Source organism: Lissotriton vulgaris, chromosome 3_1, assembly GCF_964263255.1.
Source record: "Lissotriton vulgaris chromosome 3_1, aLisVul1.2, whole genome shotgun sequence".
Classification (NCBI taxonomy): Eukaryota; Metazoa; Chordata; class Amphibia; order Caudata; family Salamandridae; genus Lissotriton; species Lissotriton vulgaris.
In genome coordinates, this window is record NC_141689.1 from 374,559,241 (window position 1) to 374,583,647 (window position 24,407).

Sequence of the window (24,407 nt, forward strand, 5' to 3'; positions counted from 1 at the left end):
CTGTGACACAGGACACAGACTTCCCGACATCTCTGACCCCGACCAACACCCACAGCAAAGCTGAGACCTGTGGCGGACACGAGAGACGTGGGACCGGAACTCCTGGACATCCTGCATTTTGCTAACTGCATCGACTTCTGAGGTATCTCGCAATTGTGCATTGAGGTATGAGAAGCCCCAGCCCTGAGCACCATTTGCACTGAAGCTCAGGCCCCACACTCCACGAGTGTCCCGTGGAGCCCGCTCTTACATTTCAGCTTGACACGTCTTTCCGGTTCCTAGTCCATTGGCTAGTGAGCCCCCTGAAGACTCCATTTTAAATTTAACTTGCTTTCCCGATTGCTCCAGGTTTGCTCCAGCTTCCCTACAAAGGAGAAGTGCCACACACCTTGCTGGTCTGCACCAAAGCCAATCTTGACATCCTTAATAGGTTGCTTTTGCCAAGGCTTGTTGGGTCCAGTCCGGATACCAACACTGCAATCAACTAGATCCTTTGTGGAACAGCTTGAATCCAGCTCCTGAATGTCGTCGATGCCTCCTGGTCCTCCTGCCTGAAGAGACAAACTTCACATCTTCACTTGAAATCACCCGACATCGCCTGGTACCTTCCTGGTTCCATCCTGGTCACTGGCAAGTGACCCAGACTCTGTCCCTTCTGCTTTCAGGTGCTTCAGATCTTCAATTCTCCCTTGGATCCACCCGGACACTTTTCCTCTGGTCGCCTGCAGCACTTCTTTGCAGCACTCCATTCAAAACAACGATGAAACCCGACACGAAAAGACACCTATGCACCCGGCTTCCCTGGGTGAGGTAACATGAGTACTCCTGTGCTCCTGTGGGTCTTGACTCTCGAAGTGTCCTAGTTTAAAAGGGTTCCATCGTAGTCCTTCCGGAAGTGTCCTTAAATTGTATATTTGTAACTTCTACGTTTTCCATAGAAAGTCAATGGTAACCCGCGCCTGTGTTTAGACACTGCACGCGTCTCCCGTGGGCCTCCTACTTCCTAACCTTTGGTTGTTTAGAGTAGCCCAAGTGATTCCACAGGCCCTAGGCCTGCTTTCTAATTCTCTCGTGGTTCTTATACCACTATTTTAGTATATGGTTTGTGAGGCCCCTAGGGCATAACGTATACTGTGCAACTTACCGTACATTAACTCAGTGACTTGTGTTGTATTTTTACCCCTGACCTCATAAAGAGTGCAGAGGGGTTGTGTTTAAAATAAATATATATATATTTGATATATACCTTGTGTGGTGTCCTTTCATTTGGTACTCAAGGGATTACAATTGGTAAAACAACTTGCTTAACTCGCCTACTGAAGTCTTAGCCTGACGACTGCTGGTTCATGCTACCACTCCGTTCTACTGAGATCAGTGGAAATTCCAAACCTACCTCTCTCAGGAGAATATATCCAAGTCGTAGATGTGGCAAACAGACAAATTAAAGCCCCTCTCACACAACCAGTAGAAGTGGAAATTGGTCCCTTTAAAGAAATGCTCAGTTTTGTGGCGTGCGATAGCAGTCCTGTAATTCTGCTTGGACGTGATATATTATTGTTGGACTTGGCCCTTATGGCAGGTTCACCCCTAAACTTTTTGCTTTTTATATGTGAATTGGTGGTAGTGATTTTTGGTTTCTGCGCACTTTCACTGTGTCCCAGTGGAAAGTGTGTGCGCACTTTGAGTGCGTGGAGTAAGGTTGGCCTGCCTCCCATTGGAATGCATGGGGAATGTATGTGTCCCTGGTAGTTCCTGATGCGTGAGGTGTGCAGGCTCGAGTTTGGTATGTACGAACTTGTGTGATTGAATGCTGCGCAATGATGTATGCAGCATGTTTGTGTCTAATATGGAAGTGCCACTTCTAGAAGTGTGCCTGTCTGTGCAGTGAATGTGCTGCCGTGTGATTGGCTGGAGCTGGCTGGGGTGCCAGGCTCCATGAGTCATGATGGGTCTGCCCGGTGGTGAGTGTGGAGATTAGCATGCTGGTGGCTGGGGAGGAGTGCACCTGGGTCCTGAATAGGGCTGGGCTTTCCCCACACAATGCTGGTTCCGCTCCCTGTGGTGCGTCTAATGACCCTAGCCCTGCCAGTGAATAGAGTGAGGGGCTGAGCACATCAAGGGTGCTCACAAATCAGCTGCGACTGGTTTTTCCCCTCACCCTGAGCAAAGACAAAGGAATACTGTGTATTAAAAGGGGCTGTGTGCCCTTACAAACTGTTCTCTTCTTGATCCTATCTAGAGGGGGGCTGCTGCTGTGGCTGGGTGCCAGGAGGACCGCCACTAGGGATTGCCTTCCTGCCTGTAGGGCCCAGTGAGCTGGCTCTGGGCCCAGCCTTGCCCCCCTGCCTACCTGAAGGACTTTGCTGCTGACTTTTTGGCCTAATAGCGCCTGGGAGCGCTTTATTTTGGCCCCTAGCGCTTGAGAGTGCTTTATTTGTACCTCTAGCGCCTGGAAGCGCTTTATATATTCCTCTGGCGCTGGGAGCGCTTTTTGTTGCCTCTAAGCGCAGGGAGCGCTTCATCTGCTAAAAGCCGGTGCCCACCCGGCATTGCCCCGTGTCTGCGAGCGAAATCACCCCCGCCGCCCGGCCGGAAGTCAGGCAGGCCGAGGGCGGGGCAAAGGGACATTCGGAAGCCCAGGCGGGAGCCTACCCCGCACTAGGAAGTGCTGCGAGAGGAGTCCGGGACCTACCGAGGCTCCCCTGAGGAAGGAGCCCCGCCCGCGGCACCAGGGGAAGCGAGAAGAGCCGCCGCAGAGCCGGAGATGAGACCCGCCTCCACAGCCTCGTCACCGGAGATAGAGGGAGGCCCGCCTCCGCCTTGAAGAGGAGCCAGGAGAGAAGCGAAGTGCCCGGAGAGAAAAGCCCGGTGAGTGACCCGGGCTGGGGGGAGTTCTGGGCATGAGCCTAAGTGCCTAAAGAAGGCACAGTTCTTTCTCGAGTCGCCCAGAGGGTGGGGCTCCAATGGCTGGCCTCCTTTCTTCTAGAAGCCAGAGAGGCTTTCGGCAGCATCAGCATTTTGAGTCCCCGGGGAGGGAGACTCCAACAAAGGCTTCATATCATATCATATCATATCATACCATATCATATCATATCATATCAACAAAGGCTTCCGGGCACATTTCGTTATGAGCCCACGAGGCTCGTAGGGGCGCATTCTTGCAGAGAGCCCAGAGAGGCTCAAGGGGGCATTCGTCTTGCGTGGTAGAGCGGCCCCAGAAGGCATCGGGCCGCTCCCACCTTGCCCCACATTGTTGTGCAGAGCCTGAGAGGCTCAGGGGGACATTTTATTTGATTAGGAGCCCTGAGGCTCCAGGGCTACATTGTTGTTTTAGAGCCCAGAGAGGCTCACAGCCCACATTATGTTAAGAGTCCAGAGAGGCTCAGGGGCATTGCATTGTGCAGAGCCTGCGAGGCTCCAGCGTAGGCCCCATCATTATTTCCACAGCTGCCCAGCACTTAGTCTGTTTAGGACCCTGACTTTGGGACACAGGGCGTCCTAGCCCCAACAAGGCCAGTTGGCCGGGGTACAGTCACAGGTGGTGACTAATGTGAATTTTGCGCAATTGTGTTTTTCTTCCTTGCACCTCTGAATGTGTTTTGATGTGTCATGTGCCTTGTTCTTACACCGCTGAATGTATGTTATGCATCATGTGTTTTCCTTCCTTACACCTCTGAATGTGTTGTGATGCATCATGTGTAATGTGCCTATGCCCCTACATGTATTGTGATACTTAGGTGGTTGTTCTTGCTAGTACAGGTGTTGCTAGTGAGGTCCTGGTTCCCTGTGTAACATTTTCCTAAGGTGGTTAGGGTTGCGTAGGTGGTACTTACCTGTTACCAGTAGTTACTGGTCATGTGCTATTTTCTAATTTGTGCTACAGTGAGTTTATATTCTATGTTCTAAGTGCTAGTTCTAAAAGTGACTATTCCTGACAGTGGTCCATGTGGCCCGTCTTGTACATATCCCCTGTAAATTCTGCCCGTGCCTGTTGGCACATTGTAAAGTGTGTGTTCTTATCTAATGTGTTTTGGTATAATACAAAGGCTATTTTTATATATAACCTTGTGTGGAGTTTCCTTTGTGGTGGCCCTTGGGTGTTGTTGCTGGGTGCGCGCGCAAACACTTAACCTACATAGCCTCCAAGTTTAGCCTTGCTGCTCGCGTCACGTTACCTAGAGAGTGAGCAGGGGTTATCTTGGCGTGTAACTCCCTTGCCCTGACTTAGGAATGGTGGTCTCTGACTGACTTTGGCGCGAGCCCTGGCCAGCCAGGGATCCCATTTCTAACATTGGTGGCAGGCGGTGAGGATCCGGATTTGTGTTTGCGTTGTACCGCAGTGGCAACTGGCCGCACTACAAAACTCTGCATTTTAGATGACCACATTTTGGGGGTTATTGTTTTTCTGAAGTTCCATATTTCTTCTCCTAAAGGTATCATTGTGTAATTGTGTCCAGTACATTTGTTCCCCGCCCGCGCCCAGAGTTGGTACCTGTGTCACGTGCGGTCAGGTTGAGGAATCAGGGGTGGTAGAAACCGCTTCACCAGTCCGAGGGGGGGGGTTGTGTGTGGATGAATAGTGTGTTGCACTGGACAAGTGAGAGTGAGTTCTCTGGGAAAGGGAACTTTCTGAATACCTTCTGAATTGTGTACTCCTGTGTTAAGCTCAGACCCCTAGGTTCCCTGTGTAATCTTTTCTCAGAACGTCCGCCAAGATGGAGCCTGCTTTTGATCTCAGTGATCTAGCGTGGTACAATATGCAGGAGTTGGAAAGGTTCTGTAGAGAGAGAGACATAGGGGTGGGTGAGTCAGACACTCCGTACGAACTTAGGGGCCACCTGATCCAATGGTATAAGAATCAAAGGGATCTTGAGCGCAGTGAGGAAAGGGCCCGGGCCTCACGCCATGAGGGTGGTGGGTCTGTGGGGAGCCCTGAAGATTCAGAAGAGGAGGAAGAAAATGATAGTACAGGGACGCCAGCAGAGAGTGAAGACCCCATAGATAGGGAGTCCCTTGCTGGGTCCAGCGTAGGAGGCAACGCCTCATCCCTTTCCCTGTCCCCAGAGGAGTGGGAAGATAGGAGGAAAGAAAGGGAGCACCAGCTGGCCTTAGAAAAGCTCAGGTTAGAGCATGCCCAGGCTATGGCGCAACTGGAGGTTAAGAAGCAACAGCTAGAGACTGAGAGGGTCTTGGCGCAGGAGGGGATAGAGGAGGCTGAGAGGGCCTCCACCGGAGGCAAAGTAGCTCTGGAGGGTAGACTATCCCCTGCGCACAGTTTTAATTTTCTGGACTCCCCAGGGCGGGTTGAGTCCAGTGGTGGCAGCTATATAGAGCCCAGTGCGAGCAGTCCCACTCCCGGTTCCCAGAGTATGGTACCTGTTTCCCAAGAGGAGGAGTTACGGTTGAAATTCCGGGGCAGTGAGAAACTGTTCCACCAGGATTGGGAGGAATTTGTGGGTGACTGTATGGGATCACTGAACGAATGGATAAAGCTTGACACAGAGCCGAATTTTGATGAATTTTATGATATAATTGTCAAAGAGCAGATGCTCAATGGTTTTTGTCCAGAGTTGGGCCAGCACCTGTTGAAATTTGAATACTCTTGTCCTTGGGCGCTTGCGGTGGAAGCAGAGCGCTGGGAAAGTGCTAGAGGTGCTGAGGAGTCATTGGTGAGTGATTCCAAAAGTAGTGGTTCAGGTACCTTCCAGCCCAGCGTGTTGGAAGAGGCTCAGTGTAGCCCAGCAAGGTCCCAGGATAGCGAGGAGGGTGTAGGGGCTTACTGCCTGGCTCAGTGGAGAAGGAGTAAGTGGGAGACCGAGGGTCCCCAGACGCACAAAACCCTGCCTCAGGACTTGGATGGTTTCTTTAGGGAACACCAGGTTGGGGACCTAGGCTGTCCTGTTACTCCATTTGTGGGAGATGTCCTAGTGAGTAGAGGACCTGGAGCATCTATAAACAGAGCTCCTGTGGATCTAGAGTCTGGCAGTACCGCTCCGGTAGGGAGGGTACAGGAGTCCAGCGTGAGGAGTGATTGGGGGATGAGTTCCCCAGTGGACGAACCAGTGGGTCAGGGACTACCCAGTTGAGGTAGGATCCAGTGTAGTGACCATGGTGACACCACTTCAGTTCTGGGGGATATTCGTGCACTGTCAGGTGGACAGGGGACGGGAGATCTGCGCCAGACAGACAGTCACACAACATATGTGTCATTTGTTAGCCTCAGGGGGATGGTGTGTAAGTCCCCAGAAGTCCTGGAGTGCCAGGCAATTATTCCACCAAAGGTTCTAGACCAGAGGTTGGAAGGCCAGGTTCAGGATCAGCCTGACCTGAAGGGTAGGACGACTGTAACCAGTGTCCTGACCGGTTCTTCTTCCAGAGGTACCGCCCTAGTTGGTAGGGAGCAGGACTCTGGAAGGGGGTGCAGAGGGTGAGAGAGCCCACCTCTGACCCCGGTGCAACCTGAGGCGTTAAACCCTGGGTTGGAATGGCGTTCTAGGTGTACCCCTCGCCGGAGGAGGAGGAACCCTAGGAGAAGAGATAGGGGGAGAGGAGCCTTCCCTGAGACTCCTGGTCCTCCTGAGGTTGTAGGCCCTAGGCTGGAGAACCAGTGGCAGTCTGGTCCTGTCCTGCAGACAGGAAGAGTGGAAAATGGCTACTATGTGCCAGTGGCTCCTACCCCCCACTCTGCGAATAGGCAAGGACCAGAGGCACCTGGGAGGCCCAGGGCCTGGTCCTGGCCGCGGACAGCTTGGGACTACCAGTGGGGTAGCCCAGTTGGTCCGGACAATGTTTTGAGAAAGAATCCCATGGGTTCACCGTGGCATGGAACAGGAGGGTGTCCCTGCAGTTGTGGGCCCGCGTCCGTGCTCTATCGGCCCAAGCAGGGAAGTCCATCACAGTGGTGATTGGTCTCCCCTGCGTTTTGGCTGGAAGGGGTTGTGTTGGACTTGCCCCTTCTGGCAGGTTCACTCCTAAACTTTTTGCTTTTTATATGTGAATTGGTGGTAGTGATTTTTGGTTTCTGCGCACTTTCACTGTGTCCCATTGGAAAGTGCGTGCGCACTTTGAGTGCGTGGAGTAAGGTTGGCCTGCCCTCCTATAGGAATGCATGGGGAATGTATGTGTCCCTGGTAGTTCCTGATGCGTGAGGTGTGCAGGCTCGAGTTTGGTATGTACGAATTTGTGTGATTGAAGGCTGCGCAATGATGTATGCAGCATGTTTGTGTTTAATATGGAAGTGCCACTTCTAGAAGTGTGCCTGTCTGTGCAGTGAATGTGCTGGCGTGTGATTGGCTGGAGCTGGCTGGGGTGCCAGGCTCTGAGGAAATAGAAATTTTTAGGTAGTCAGTGTGACCCCCACTCGCACCCTATCCATGCACCGTGTCCCATGTATGTTATGTAATTCCTTTTCCCGTGCCCGCCATGATAATACCTCTGCATTTCCGTCTAATGTTAGCATGTCAGTTAGTGAGCCCTTCATGTATAAAGTACCAATTCCGCATTAGGGCCCACGTTTCCAATGCATTTACATGGTGCACTATTAAATATCGCGAAGCACACGTTTTCCACGTTTTTCTGGCTCAGTCGAGCCAGGCCCTTAATTGAGGCTCCGAGCCTCTTCTGTCTCTGAAAGCTGCCGTTTAGGTATGCATCCCTGACCTCTACCTTACTTCCTGCCCAGCGGAGCGGTGCCCGGCTCGGCCTGGCCTGCCTGCCAAGATAGTATTTTGCCTACAGTTATCTGCTCAGCCTCCGCAAAAACACATTCCAGTCTAGTGAAATAGGTAAACATATTCCAGCCTGCAGAGCAAAGGGCCCGGTCTTCCTGTCTCCTTGCAAGTGATTTACCGAACCCGTTACCATGGTAGGGCCATGGCCCCCCGCGCATTGCACCAAGACACGTATGCATCCACTAGCATTCAGTATTGAACGGCCTCTGCCCGAGAGACCTTTTACTTCAGACAACACATCCTCCAAACACAAGATACCAGATATGCTATAGGTGCAGGTCGTTCTGACATCCCAGACACCAAGACTCCTCTACTAGTGCTAAAAGTCAAGCCCCCCAGCTCTCCCCAGTTACACGTCAATACCATGTCTTGCTCAGTTGCGCACGCACCCATGTTAAAGGTTTCTGCTGACCCTGCAGAATCCCTCTATGCATCCACCCACCTATGACACTTCTGTGACGTTTCCAGTACACACCTTCGTGTACGCCCCTGTACACGCCCTTTTTTACGCCCATGTGTTCTTATCACTCTCTTTTTCACTTGTTACGCCTACTGTATTCATTTCAATTATACTGTTTTACTATATATAATGTGTGATGTTAATAAAATGTTGAATATCCCTTCCTGAACCTTAGTGGTGATGGAACTCGATGTCCAGTGTCTCGAGCCACTTAATTAAAGCCCGTATGACTCAGATATCACGGACTCTGCCTCTCATTTCATTGAGCTATCCTTATTGTCATTTAATGTATAGAAAAATAGTCCCGGTAATTTTATTTACCACATAATCTGGCACCCGAACAGGGACCCCTCCCCTTCCCCACGCGCCGGCGATGTAACGCAGGCCCCTGACCCCTTCTACAGCCGTGACGGACTCCTGTGCACACCTGCGGGTTTTCCTGATAATAATAATAATAATAAAGAGCTTATAGAGCGCTCAGTAACGCCATCACGGCGTGTCCCCGCGCTAAGCTACCAGTGAACCAGTATAGAACACCCAGACTCTATGCAGTATATAGGTATGTTTTAAGCAGAGCCCTAAACCGCAGTTCATTACCCTCCAGTCTCAACACAGGAGGGAGTTTGTTCCAGTTTTGAGCTGCTTGGAGCGCGAAAGAACGTCCGCCCATTCTCGCCCTCCTGATCCTGGGGACTGTCAGCAATCCGGTACCCTCTGAACGGAGGGTCCTAGTAGGTTCATAGCGGCTAACTAGATCCTTCAGATATGTCGGTGACTTGTCCCAGACAATACGGTGGCAAAAAAGGAGGCACTTAAATAGCACACGCAGCCAGTGAAGCGCATCTAGTGCCAGTTTCGAGCTTGCTCTCCTGGGTCTTCTTAACACCAGTCTGGCGGCGGAGTTCTGTATAACTTGTAGGCGACCTATGCTGCCCTCGGTTGCCCCAAGGAACAGAATGTTGCCATAATCTAACCGCGAGGTCACCAGTGCCTGCGTTAGTGTTCTTCTGGCCGATATAGGGAGGAGGTCTAAGGTTTTGTTTAGGGTCTTTAGAACTCCAAAACATTTGCCCACAAGGCACCTTATGTGGCCTTCATATGAGAGAGAAGGATTCATCCAAATTCCTAAATTCTTGGCCTCCTGACATGGTATGGGGGTAGGGCCCAGACATGAAGGCCACCACTCATCCGACCATTTTTCGCTTTTTCCCCCTACCACCAGCACCTCTGTTTTAGAGCCATTGAGTTTTAAGCAATGGGCATCCATCCACTCTGCTAATGCCTGCATACAGGATTTAAAATTATTAGGGGTGTTGGAGGTGCTCTGCGATAGGGAGATCAGCAGCTGAGTGTCGTCAGCGTACGACACTAATTCCACCCCAAAGGAGTGTACAACTTTCGCCAGGGAGGCCATGTATAAGTTAAAAAGAGTGGGGCTCAGGGCAGAGCCCTGCGGCACTCCCTGGTCTAGTGACATCTCCCCTGAGCGGCAGGTCCCCTGCTGAACCTGGAAACATCTCTCCGTAAGGAATGATTGCAACCAGCCCAGCGCCGGACCCACGACCCCAGCTTCGTTCAGACACCGTAGCAAGATGGAGTGCGCTACGGTGTCAAAAGCCGCGCTTAGTTCGAGCATGATCAGGGCCATTGTATGACCAGCATCTGCCCCTGCTCTTAGAGTCTCAGTGGCTCTTAGGAGGGCCGTCTCCGTAGAGTAGCCCGCCCTAAATCCTGATTGAGAGGGATGGAATAAGTTCCATTTATCCAGGTGCTCCGTGAGCTGAGCATTAACCACCTTCTCGGCCACCTTCGCCACGTACGGCAATAAGGAAATGGGTCTAAGATTTTCTAGTACCTCCAAGCTGACAGTGGGTTTTTTCCTTATTGGCAGTACAATGGCCTTCTTCCACTCCCTGGGGACTTGCTGAGTGGAAAAGGAGGTTTGTAGGACGTGTCTAATGTGGGGTTCCAAGGCTGTCAGGCCCTCTGATAAGACCCAGGCAGGGGCTGGATCATTAGGGGAGCCGGACTTCACACTCCGACAGATCTTTATTAGCTTGTCAGCTGCGGGAACCTCGAAAGTTCGTAGTGAGGAATCCGGGGCTGCCATTGAGCTGTCTGCTCTGAAATCTGTGCCCTTATCTGGTATTTGAGAAAAGGAGGCATAAATCTTTTTAACTTTACTAGTGAAAAAGTCAGCGACTTTATTACATCCCTCCTTAGAGGTTTTTAAGGGGGTATTGGAGCTAGAGACCAGAGATATTTCTTTATATATTTTAAACAGTTCTCGCGAGGAGTTCTCGGCATCCTCAATACGATTCTGAAAATATTTGGCTTTTGCTCTACGCACCGCATATTGATAGCTCCGGTGTGCTGAGCTATAGCTGTTTTTTGCTTGCTCACTCGGGTTCCTTCTCCAGGTCCTTTCTAGCTTTTTGCATTGAGATTTAATTTGCTGGAGTTCAGTAGTGAACCAAGGGGCAGTGTGTTGTCTGCCTTCTCTGACTTTACCTTTACACATGGGGGCTAGCTCATCCAGAGTGGCAGTTACAAGTAGGTTAAATTCCTTGTTCGCCTGATCACTATCTGGGGCGCTTATTAGTTGAGCTTCCTGGATGGCACCTAAAAAGTTTTCTTTGGAGAATTGTCTCCATTTGCGTTTCATAATGTATCCTACCCCATTATCTATCATCCTAGCGGTCTGATAAAAACATTGAAAAGGGACCAAAAAGTGGTCAGTCCAAGGGAGCTGACGAGGGGTAAGTACTTTTATTTTATCCCAGCTCGCAAAGATAGGGTCTAAACAGTGACCCCTCTGATGTGTCGCTGCTATGCTTAGCAAGGTTAGCTGTAGTTCTTGTAATACAAGGCGAACATCCTCTGCCTCCTTCTGTACAGGGTCCTCTAGGTGAAGGTTCAGGTCACCCAGCACCAAAACCTTATGATAACTCCCTCAGGCCCACGGAGGAGACGGAGACTGCGGTCCGGCATCCAGACGACGCGGTGAGGAATGCGGAAAGTCCCGACCAGAGCCCATGCAGAGAGAGCAAGGTCCGAGGTATCCGGAGGCCCACCTGTTCCGAAGCGCATGCGTAGTAGCAGCCAGACGCCGTAGCAGTCCAGTCCAGTCCAGTGTCGAGTTTCCGAGGCCTTCAGTTTTGCTTCCCGGTGAGTACCGTTGTTGGGAACGCATCTAGACGGGTTCATTAATTGTGCCCGGTCAAGACGGGTCTGGGTACACAGACCCGGTCCGAACGTGTTCACTTAGGTGGATACGGTATGACGTGTCTCTTTATGGGACCGGTATGTCTGTACTGTTTTAGCAGTGCATCCAGTGATTCAGTATTCTTGTATTGTTTTTCGAGATTTTCAGAATTTATGTTTTTCTATGTACCAGGTAGTATCTGTCCGAAATGTTTTTAATGTGTTTAATGTCGTGGTATGAATGATTGTTTGCTATACATTACTGTGTTTATTGTGTTCACGCTCAAGAAAGTTCAAATATGCTGCTGTTTTCGAAATTACGTCAGATAGGAACCAGGAAAGGGATACTTGAAGAAGCAGTTCCCGTCCCGTCTAGGGACACTCCCGGACATTTCATGTACCACAAACATGGCTTAGATGCCATACTGTACTTAGACTTATGGGTTGACTATACCAAAGATCTGAAAGAGAAATATAAATGGCCTGTCTCAGGGACATGGGATGCTGATTGCATCATGAGAGTAGAGGAAGCATTGTGGAAAAAGAAAGCCAGACAATCCCAGAAAGATGCCATAGAATTGTGGCGTAAAGAAGCGCATAGAAGAACAGAGAAAGAAATTAGGAAAACAGAGAAAAGTAGAGAATCAACAGAAAAAGCCCAAGAAAAAGAACTACTAGAAGAAGGTGAACGAGTTAGAGCAGAACAATTAGACCGACAAAGAAATGCCCTTATGAAAGGCATGTACCCCCTTCTCGCCGAGGGCCTACCTAAGGCCACCCCGGAAGTACCTAGTAATTTGCCGCCACCACTGGTTCCAACTAAACACCGTCATAAACAGACCGCAGCGGATATTTTCCTTTCTTCTTACTTAGATGACACTGTCCCAGAATATGCAAATACAAATCCTCCTCCAAATATTCATCCTCACAACCCTGTTCATGACACGATTCCCCCCACTGTCTCTCCTGCCATTGGTCCTGGCAATCCTTTTAATCCACCTGTAACCCAGGGCCAACCTACATTACCTACACCTACTTTACCAGCTACACTACCACCAGCGACAGCACAGCCAGTAATAGTTGACGATCACACTTCAGGAGGAGCCGTAGGAGGTACCCCTATCACCCCTGTAGTAAGGGGGAGGCTCTAGTTGGCGCAGTGTAGCACTAGCGACAAGCAGGAACTCTCTCTTCCTCGTCAGGGCTGAGGGTTACCTTCCAGACAACCTCTGCTTACCCTCTAGGTAGTGTGGCTTAAGCAGTCTTAGGCTAATCTTTGGGGCACATAGGGTTAAACATTTGCAATATTACACCATCACAACCAACCTACCAGACAATGACACCAAACTGTATTTGTAAAAATATATATCTTTATATAGATTTCAAGCAGGTTTGTAAATACAGTTGTCAAACTTTCAATAGCGGTTCCAGTTTACTTAAGTTCAGGGTGCCACAGTTCGTTCTTAGCAATAAGCAATCTTTTGGGCCTTCTGCCCAGGTTCAGCAAGGTTCAGTGTCTTGTAGCGCCTCAATGCGCTTTCCGCTGTCTCTGCTCGTTTCCGAGGGGAGCACGGGCCTCGAGGACCAGGAGCGGTGCGAGCCTCGGTTTCAGAGGCGGCTCGCGTTGGGTTGCAGGACGCTCGCACCGTGAGGATACAACACAGTACCTTTCGAATTCTTGTGGAGCGGGCGGCTTCCAGGGGAGCTGTCCCACGTCGCGTTGCTTTTCCGGGGTCGCTGTTCGCTGCGGTTCTCAGGTCACGGGTCATCCGGGGCGGCGGTGCTCTGTGGCGGCAGGGTCCTTTCCTCGTCGTTCGCTCCGACCCTGGAGGCGGCGGCTGTGTGGTGGCGGCCAGTGGCAGTACGGTCCCCAAGTGCAGGACGTACCCAGCCAAGGGCCGGTTGCAGCTGTGCGCTCACAGCTGGGCTGTCGGGCAGGATGCCGACCAGAGGGGGGTTATCACAGGCCGGCTGTCCGTCTTCGCAGGTGGATTGACGGCTCGAAGCGCAGTCAATTCGGGAGCTTGGACCGGACGGGTCCTCCTTCACGTTGCTCTCGGGTTCCCGGTGCAGATGCGGTCACGGTGTTCGGGCCAGCGGCGGCTGGACCTCACGTTGCTCTCGCTGTTGCTTTGGGCCCCGGTCACGGTGCTTGGGGGGATGTCGATGCCTTGGATTACGGGGAGCGTGGCAGGCTTGCCCAGCGCTCCCAGACCCCTCGGTCAGTACTGCAGCGATAAGCAGCACACACAGTCGCTTTCTTCAGGGTGTAGCGCCCACTGGTCCTGGGGCGCTGGTCAGGGGGCAAGTTCAACAGCAAGCCCTTGGATATCTTTCAGCAGAGTTTGGCACAAAGTTTCACAAAGCAAAAGTCTTCTTGTAGTCTTTCCTTTTCCTCTCCTTCTGCAGCAAGGCACCAGACACAGGCAAGAGACAGCGCTCTTCCTTGTCCTTCCCGGTCCTTCTCGTCGGGTAGAGTTCCTTCTGTAGCCCAAACAGGATCTAATTTTCAAGGAGCAGGGCTCCTACTTTTATACTGCATTTCTTTTGTTCTCGCAGGCCAGGGGGGCCTTTGCATAGCCACTTTCAGTCCTTGAGTACTCTGGTGGCGTAATCCGGCTTCTGCTTTCAGTGTGAGGGGCCGGCGCATCAGACGCCCCACAGGAGGTGGAGCCAGCATTGTGCGGACAGGGGCAGCCAGAGTATCTTGTTGATGGGGCTTCGCCCTTCCTGGGCCAGGTGTCGGCTGAGTCCTCAGTCGCTCCCCAGGAGGGTGGAGCCAGCATTGTGGTGGCAGAGCACAGCAAGATTCAGAGTCAAGAGCTACTCCTACCTCCCACTAAGGTGTAATCTGCGCATTCACCACCTGTCATCCCCCAGCCCTGTCACTCACACATCCCAGACAGTCAGATACACATACCAGCAGAGGCGGGCTGAAATGGTTAGGCAAGCAAATGCTAACTTTCTAAAAGTAGCATTTGCAAACACAGGATATTAAAATAAACTTTACTAAAAGAAATATTTTATTATTCTGAGTTCAGGCATACTAAACATGACTCTCTACCATGCTCCCTGAGCCTGCTGGGATTATAGAGTGTAATAATTCCAGCAGCCCATTCTGGCCTAAAGGAAGCAGGTAGCCTTACAATAGTGAAATACGAATTTAGTTGTAATTCACTACTAGGACATGCCACACGCATCAGGGCTTGTCCTACCTTACACTTACAATGCACCCTGCCCTCGGGCCTACCATAGGGGTGACTAATATGAAGTCAAGGGAAGGTTCAGGGGCTGGCAAGTGGGTGCACTTGCCCAGCCAGCATGACAGTACGAGACTGCACGCAGGTTCTGCAATGGCAGACCCTAGACACATCTTAAGGCTGCTTCTGTGGGTGGCGCAACCAGCGCTGCAGGCCCACTAGCAGTATTGGCATTCACAAGCCCTGGCACTCCTGGTGCACTTTACTAGGGACTAACAGTAAATCCAATGAACCAATCATGGACATCAATCACATGTACAATTTACAGTAGGGAGAGCATATGCACTTTAGCACTGGTCAGCAGTGGTAAAGTGCCCAGAGTCATTAAACCAAACAAAATAGGTCAGAGAGAGTATTGGAGGAAGGCAAAAAGTTTAGGGATGACCCTGCCAAGAGGCCCAGGTCCAACAACCCCGCCTCAAGTAAAACGAACAACACTAAGAGAAGCAGCATTACAGCGCACACCAAAAGTAGCTACATACGCAGCCCTTAAACAGTACCTTACTGATTGCAGATATGATCCAGTACCAGGCGAAGACCAGATGATATTATATTCAATACGTCTACGACGTGTTACAAACTATTTGACTATTTTACCAGACATGAGGGAACATTTAGACAACATATATCATTTTATTAGAACAGGAGAGAGACCAGAAAGTATTCACGAGGCCATGGCACACAGGAAGGTGGAGACTCAAAATATGATCTTACAGTTTTTGATAAATTGTTTGATAAGGGAACAAGATCAGCCAGGTAAAAGCAAAGAAGAGATGAAAGTCCTGACAAAATGGAGTGACAACATAGCTGATGGTAAACATAGTAAACAAGGTTGTATAGAATCCATGTATAGAAAGATTCGTAAAGAAATTCTAGACATACACGAAAGGGAAAGAGCAGCGAGAGAAGCCGATAAAGCGGATGATGAAGTCTCAGAAGACGATGATATAGAAACTGTGAGTGCAGGTAGAATAGCGTACGTAGGTAGGGCGAGACCCTTTGACAAACCCATACGCCTAGAATGCAAGAAACGTTTTCTTTCTCCCATACAAGAACAATGTTCTCTTGAACATCTATTCCAAGCCACTGATAAAGTACTGAAACAACGAATAGGTTACAGTGAACTTAGTACCATGCATGAAAAGGAACTAGCTCGGTCAGCAGTCCAATGGGCTGGCAATACTAGCGTATATAAAGATGACATAGTAGCGCAAACATTTTTGAATCTTTCCCCAGACGAACAGCAACTAGCTGGTATGTACATGATTCAACATCTCATTACATTGTATGAGAGTCAGCATTCTGATCCAGGTCCCTTATATAATATATTGGAAGAGTTACTCCTAGGTAGATGGAGAGGCCTAGGTACCGATTTAATTAATGTCATTCTAGAACAGCGACACAAATACAGGACTTTCCTGACTCCACATTTCGTTCCTGTTCCACCCTCAGTAAGGAAAACATTTTACATAGACAGACAGAATCCCTTACGAGAAGTTCATCCCGTCCGGACAACAGGGGGTGAGCTTGAACGAGTATTCGTATACACACCCTTGACGAAAATGGAATTATTGGAAATGAAAAAATTAGTGCCCTGTCATGATAAAGATCCAGCAGGGTTCCACCGTGAATTAAAGGACATGCTCCGCATGGGGGAGTATACGTATCCCGATATCATTAAAATGTTAAAGGTACTGTTGCCAGCCGGCATTTACGAAAAACTTAAAGAAAAAGAATGGGAAGTGGGAGAGAAAAAGATTGATTGGGCAGAATTAGAACACGAAGAAAATACGCGAGTCCCTGGTACTGGTCTTGGGGAAAAAGCTAAAGCATTACCAGAATTATTAGTACAGGTCTTGCCGAGGTTATTGACAACTAAAAAGGAAGACTGGGATGCTATCTCAGCCTGCAAACAGAAACAAGACGAAGACACTAGTGATTTTTTCCAGATTCGAGAAATGTTTCATTATTAATAGCGGCCTGAAAACAAGTAGTGAATCGTATCCACATCTTTTTGTGACCAAATTAGTAGAGAATTCATTACCACAGGTTAAAAATAGAGTACTGAAAGTTGAGAGTACCTGGCAAGCTAATACCCCTTCCCAAATGATGCAAATGTTACAGTACCATCAAAACCGAATTAGAGAAGAACACGAACACGAACAGAGACGCATGAAAGATACGAAAATGAAAGTACTAGTTGCTCAGTCTGTCCCAGCTGATGGTCAGAAGAGGGGTACGACACCGACCAGTCATCCTGCAGCTCCTGTTAAAGGGAACTGCAATTATTGTAAACAGCCAGGTCACTATATAAACGAATGTGCCGTTCTGAGACACAATATCGCTACCGGCAAAACGAAAGAAAGACCGCGTCCACCTAGACAGGAACATGTTCCACAAAATATTCCGCAGAACACGCAACCTCCTCAGAACACGCAACAGACAGTAGCTGTACCCCAACCCCAACCCATCGCTGCCACACAACACGTTACACAGCAAATGTACCAGTACGCTCAGTCAGATTACCCAGATTATCAGCAGTGCTCATGAAACAGCCTGGAGAGGGTGGTTGGCTTGCCCCTTATCGAGGTTCCTGTAGATCAAGAGGGTCCCTATGTACATAGTCAGGTATTAGGGAAAGACAGAAAATTTTTGATTGACACAGGGGCGAGCAGAACTACCATCAGTCATGACGAGGTTCCAGGGGCACCCCTCTCAGGCTCACAGAATGTTTCCCTGGGATTTTCAGGAAAGCCTATTGTTAACGAAGTGTCAAAGCCAGTTTCCCTAGAAGTTGGTCCATTGTCCCGTACTACTGACTTGTTACTTACGGAATCATGTCCAGAAAACTTGCTTGGTATAAAAACATTGAAAGCGCTAGGAGCAGTGATTTGTTGTTCTCCGGAATGAGAGAGATTGTTTTTACGTGATTTTAAAGGACATTATGTGTTGAGAGATTTTGATCCAAGATTGCAGAATGTACCGCAGCATTTATGGGCACAAGGTCCAACTGATGTAGGTTGTATGCATATTACACCATATCGTGTTACTCTCAAACAAGGAGTTGTACTGCCCCGAATCCGACAATACAAGTTACCACCTGAGGCTGTAGTGGCCTTACTGAAAATTATTGACAAGCTCATTGCTCAAGGAGTGTTTGTGGAAACTGACTCCAATGTGTGTAATTCTCCAATCATCCCGATTCTTAAACGAACTGATCCGAATGCGCCACCGGTCTACAGACTGGTGATTGACCTTCGAGAATTAAACAAATGCATAATACCCCAGTACCCAGTGGTCCCAGACATTTCTTCCTTATTGACTGCCATTGATTCCGAAGCTGCGTTCTTCACTGTAATCGATCTCAAGAACGCCTTCTTTAGTGTCCCCATTCACCCAGAAAGCCAGTATCTCTTCGGATTCTGTTTAAATGGCAGAAGCTTTAAATTTGCACGTGCTCCTCAAGGGTTCACAGAAAGCCCTAGCATTTACAGCCAAACACTGAAACGACAACTAGACTGTATTCACATGCCTACTGACACTGCCCTGCTCCAGTATGTTGATGATCGATTGATCACAGCACGAACTGAACGAGATTGCGAACATGCATCACTGACAGTCTTGTATTTTCTGGCCGAAAAGGGGCATAAAGTGTCCCCCTTCAAAGCTACAATTCTGTGCCCAGCAAGTGGTTTACCTTGGACACTTGCTGTCCAAGAGGGGTAGACAGTTGACACCTGACCGCATTCAGTTAATTGCACATCTTCCACAACCCAAGACACAAAAGGAAGTACGGGCCTTCATTGGCCTCACTTCTTACTGCAGACAATGGATTCCTCAGTATGCATATCTAGCCAAACCACTCATACAGTTGACAACACAGGAGGCAGCGACTTCGACTGTCCTCCCTTGGACTCAGGAGCATACACTTGCTTTTGATGAACTGAAGAAAGCTCTATGTCAAGCACCTGTTTTAGCGACACCATGTTACAGCAAACCTTTTACACTTTTTGTCACTGAACGCGATGGCACAGCATTATCTGTTCTCACACAAGATCAAGCAGGAAAACACAAGCCTTGTGCTTATTTTTCTAGTACATTGGATCCAGTAGCCCAGGCTCTGCCTGCGTGCCTGAAATCAGTTGCAGCAACAGCTCTAGCTATCAGACAAAGCAACTCCATAGTGTTAGGACATCCCCTGACAGTACAGGTTCCACACTCCGTGGAAGTTCTTCTAAACAGAACACAGACTCAGCACTTGACCATAGCACGACTGACAGGATATGAACTGACACTGTTTCAACCACACATAGAGATCAGACGTTGCAATATACTAAACCCTGCTACACTGTTACCCTCAATCACAGCAGACCCTGCGCCACATGACTGTGTGGACGTCATTAATACCGTAACAAAGCCAAGACAAGACTTGATAGACATTGCATTACCTGACCCAGACCTGACACTTTATGTGGATGGTTCGTGTATGAGAACAAGTACAGGAGAGTTAGTAGCCGCATATGCAGTGACTACTGAAACTGAAGTCATAGAAACACATCGTATTGACACACTGTCTGCTCAAGCAGCAGAGCTCATCGCTCTGACCCAAGCCTGCATACGAGCCAAGAACATGAAAGTAAACATATACACAGATTCACAGTACGCATTCGGAGTCGTTCACGACTTCAGTGTTCTCTGGCAAGAGAGAGGTTTTTTGACCTCGCATGGAGCCAAGATACAACATGGTCCCCTCATTCAAGCTCTGTTAGAAGCAATACACTTGCCTACAGCCATTGCCATCATGAAGTGCAAAGCACATACGAAAGTCACCGACACTATTTCCCAGGGTAACGACCTGGCAGATCGAACAGCCAAGCTTACAGCTCACACTCAAACAGACATACCGACTGACACGACAAAGACTGAAGTAACTCCACTGACGCATTGCATGACAGTCAGGGATCCCACACAAGATGTACTCGACATACAGACACATGCCACTCCAGACGAAATAAAGAAATGGACAGAACAAGGAGGGGTCCAGACAGATCAGGGATGGATGACGAAGGGAAAAGCCACATGGTTTCTCCCCGACTCTATGGTTCAAGTTATCATTAATACAGCACATAGTCCAGCACACTTAGGAGAAAAGGCCATGTTAGACAGTTTACAGAACATCTGGTTCAACAAGCATTTACGCGCAGCAGCAAAACAGAAAGTACGTACCTGTATGATCTGTTGTCAGTTCAATCCAGGCAAAGGCATTCCCGTGGAACAAGGTGGATTTCATCCTCCTGACCATCCTTTTGAAGTCCTCCAGATGGATTATATCCAGATGGATAGATGCCGAGGATTCAAGTATGTCCTCGTAGTTGTATGTGCCCTTTCCAGATGGACAGAAGCGTACCCAGTCCCAGATTACACTGCTCTAACCACTGCCAAACTGTTGGTCCGTGAATTTTTCCAGCGATACGGCTTGCCCCGTGTCGTGTACTCAGATAATGGACAGCCATTCTCGTCCGAACTCATGAAACAGGTATCACTCCTGTTAGGATACCAGTGGAAATTCCACTGCGTACGACACCCCGAAGCAGCTGGTCTCGTCGAGAGACATAATCAGACTCTGAAAACACGGTTAGCGAAGGTCTGTGCAGAAAAAGGTGTAGATTGGATGGTAGCCCTACCGGTTGCCCTCTTTTACATGCGTATGGTAGCTCATTTCAGAACCGGACTATCTCCTTATGAGGTAGTCTTCGGCAGACCACTAAATATGTGGGGTACGCCTATGCCGCGTAAAATTACTGATGTTGATAGTAATATGCTGACAATTACCTGGCTTCCTTGATGTCTGCACTACTCTCTTGTCGTTCACAGGTCGCGACTGCCTTCCCGGACAACACCCAAGTGAAACCGCATGAAATCGTTCCGGGTGACCTAGTATGCATAAGAAACTTCGATCGCTCAAGCCCTCCGGAACCCAGGTGGAGGGAACCGAAACTGGTGTTGATGACCACGAGGACCGCAGTGAAGGTTGAGGGAAGAAAAGGGTGGCTCCATTCCAGCCACATCAAGCGTTTTCATGGACTGTGTCCAGAGACATTTCCCAAGGACTGCCCCGATACTGATACCGACACTAAACTCCCTCTGTTAGAGAAAACTCCGCAACAGGAGTATAAAGCAAAGCTGAGGTCTAGTAAGTCAGACAGCGTTTAATTGTTTAAGTCCCCCTCGGGTGAAGCGGTTAGACAGGTTTCTGACATGTATGAGATAGACCCAAATAGTGAGAGAGATAGACAGAAAGTCAAGAAAATGAAATACTGTAAAAATCTACGCAGTAGATGCATCATTACACTGCTTTTTATGTTTTTTCTGAGTATTACGATCATATGTATAAGTTGGACGTTACATGTTTTCTTTCCTCCTCTTGGTTCACATGTACATTCTTCTTTCAATGACACCATAGAGCACACTTTCAGTGACCTGCCCCCTCACGAACTATCATATCGACTAGCACTGCGCAACAACACTTTTATCCGTATGTTACACCATTCTCACCAGACCAGCAATGTCACGAATTGCTGGGTATGTGGCCGACTCCCACCTTACCAGAAATACAAGGGAGCTCTGCCCCTCTTTCCTTATCCGTTTACACATAATGGTTCGTGCGGAGCATGGTTTACTTTAATGTCCTCCTTAGACAGTAAGTCCAAAGTTTCCCAAGGCAATTGAATATGGGGGAACCTGAATACAGTTATGAATCAGGCATGTTTCCCAGACAAGGACGGTCTTCCCCAAAGGACAGGGACCGATCTAGAAAATGAAGTGTATGGACTAGGAAATTTTACCCTTAGCCTCATGATCCTGAACGTTCAGTCCGAGACTAATTCGGACTTGCTGTTTATAACAGTTTTACCAGTGAAAGGTGAATTATGCATCAGAAAGAATGGTTCAGTACATCTAGGACACAGTGATTGTAATACTGTGGTCGAATTTAGCGATAAAGGAAAGTTTGCTTTCAAAGCTTCCCGCCATTCCTATTTTATATGTGGTCAGACAGCTTATGTACGTCTGCCATTAGATTGGGATGGAACGTGTTACATCGCGTTCCTATTACCACCTGTTTTTCTAGTCCCATCCGATTATCATCGAAATTCACACCTTGTACATATAAGACATAGAAGGGAGATCGAGTCCCCAATTGTTGATCAGACTGAGACAGCGTGGGAGCAATATACAGATTTCAATAAAGGATTCTTTTTCTTTGTAGGTCCTGTCCAAAACAGTAAACTGATACGCAAATTAACTAGAACTCTTGAAGCAGTAGTGAATGAGACTACTTCTGCCTTAGGTAACCTGACCGAAGAGCAGTCCGCTATGAGACTTGTTGTTCTTCAAAACCGTCTTGTACTTGACGTCATCCTGGCCGATAGGGGCGGAGCTTGTAGAGTGATCGGATCTAGTTGTTGTGTGTTTATTCCTAATAACGCACCATCAGTATATAAAGCAATAACAAGGCTTCATAACATAGCTCACCAGATGCACCAGAATCCTGGCACCTGGACTTGGTCCGGTTGGCTCTGGAGTGTGATATCCGCCTGGGGATGGAAAGTACTGTCATTCCTAGGAATAATACTGCTTATAGTATTCAGTTGTTGTCTCTGTCTGCAATGTGGGCCAGCGATTTGCGGCTTGTGCGCCACAGCCTGTATTCCTCATCCTCATCCACGTTCACGTTCCCGCTCCCGAATGAAAAAAGATGAGCAAATGATGTTATACGAACAGATAGATGGTCTCATGAACATAGATATATCCTGAAGGGCGCAGTAGGGGCAAAGGAGGGAATGAGGAAATAGAAATTTTTAGGTAGTCAGTGTGCCCCCACTCGCACCCTATCCATGCACCCGTGTCCCATGTATGTCATGTAATTCCTTTTCCTGTGCCCGCCATGATAATACCTCTGCATTTCCGTCTAATGTTAGCATGTCAGTTAGTGAGCCCTTCATGTATAAAGTACCAATTCCGCATTAGGGCCCACGTTTCCAATGCATTTACATGGTGCACTATTAAATATCGCGAAGCACACGTTTTCCACGTTTTTCTGGCTCAGTCGAGCCAGGCCCTTAATTGAGGCTCGGAGCCTCTTCTGTCTCTGAAAGCTGCAGTTTAGGTATGCATCCCTGACCTCTACCTTACTTCCTGCCCAGCGGAGCGGTGCCCGGCTCGGCCTGGCCTGCCTGCCAAGATAGTATTTTGCCTACAGTTATCTGCTCAGCCTCCGCAAAAACACATTCCAGTCTAGTGAAATAGGTAAACATATTCCAGCCTGCAGAGCAAAGGGCCCGGTCTTCCTGTCTCCTTGCAAGTGATTTACCGAACCCGTTACCATGGTAGGGCCATGGCCCCCCGCGCATTGCACCAAGACACGTATGCATCCACTAGCATTCAGTATTGAACGGCCTCTGCCCGAGAGACCTTTTACTTCAGACAACACATCCTCCAAACACAAGATACCAGATATGCTATAGGTGCAGGTCGTTCTGACATCCCAGACACCAAGACTCCTCTACTAGTGCTAAAAGTCAAGCCCCCCAGCTCTCCCCAGTTACACGTCAATACCACGTCTTGCTCAGTTGCGCACGCACCCATGTTAAAGGTTTCTGCTGACCCTGCAGAATCCCTCTATGCATCCACCCACCTATGACACTTCTGTGACATTTCCAGTACACACCTTCGTGTACGCCCCTGTACACGCCCTCTTTTACGCCCATGTGTTCTTATCACTCTCTTTTTCACTTGTTACGCCTACTGTATTCATTTCAATTATACTGTTTTACTATATATAATGTGTGATGTTAATAAAATGTTGAATATCCCTTCCTGAACCTTAGTGGTGATGGAACCCGATGTCCAGTGTCTCGAGCCACTTAATTAAAGCCCGTATGACTCAGATATCACAGACTCTGCCTCTCATTTCATTGAGCTATCCTTATTGTCATTTAATGTATAGAAAAATAGTCCCGGTAATTTTATTTACCACAGCTCCATGAGTCATGATGGGTATGCCCGGTGGTGAGTGTGGAGATTAGCATGCTGATGGCTGGGGAGGAGTGCACCCGGGTCCTGAATAGGGCTGGGCTTTCCCCACACAATGCTGGCTCCGCCCCCTGTGGTGCGTCTAATGACCCTAGCCCTGCCAGTGAATAGAGTGAGGGGCTGAGCACATCAAGGATGCTCACAAACCAGCTGCGACTGGTTTTTCCCCTCACCCTGAGCAAAGACCAAGGAATACTGTGTATAAAAAGGGGCTGTGTCCCCTTACAAACTGTTCTCTTCTTGATCCTATCTAGAGGGGGGCTGCTGCTGTGGCTGGGTGCCAGGAGAACTGCCACTAGGGATTGCCTTCCTGCCTGGAGGGCCCAGTGAGCTGGCTCTGGGCCCAGCCTTGCCTCCCGGCCTACCTGAAGGACTTTGCTGCTGACTTTTTGGCCTAATAGCACCTGGGAGCACTTTATTTTGGGCCCTAGCACTTAAGAGCACTTTATTTGTACCTCTAGCGCCTGGAAGCGCTTTATATATTCCTCTGGCGCTGGGAGCGCTTTTTGTTGCCTCTAAGCGCAGGGAGCGCTTCATCTGCTAAAAGCCGGTGCCCACCCGGCATTGCCCTGTGTCTGCGAGCGAAATCGCCCCCGCCGCCCGGCCGGAAGTCAGGCAGGCCGAGGGCGGGGCAAAGGGACATCGGGAAGCCCAGACGGG